Below are 331 nucleotides of genomic sequence, written 5' to 3' on the forward strand. Positions count from 1 at the left end.
TGCAATCTGAGCTGCTGGTTTTCTTTTTTTGTCGCTTTTTGGCATAGGTTTAAGACCATTTTAGCATTTCCTTGCGCAAGGTTTTTATTATGGCAGAATATCACGTACAAACATTTCTTCAGTGTTACTCTTCACTCACGAACTTACTGAGGAATTAACATCCTGCAATGATTTACGATAATGGAAAGCTTCTCGACAGCGACGTAAACGACACGAAATAAATGTATATACCTATTCTTTCTAAATAATAGTTTTGTATTGGTATTGTATGCTAGATTCCTTATTACAAAACTAATCTCAAATCCTTTTTTTTTCAAATGTTATTAACTGC

This window comes from Penaeus monodon, chromosome 29 (assembly GCF_015228065.2).
Source record: "Penaeus monodon isolate SGIC_2016 chromosome 29, NSTDA_Pmon_1, whole genome shotgun sequence".
Classification (NCBI taxonomy): Eukaryota; Metazoa; Arthropoda; class Malacostraca; order Decapoda; family Penaeidae; genus Penaeus; species Penaeus monodon.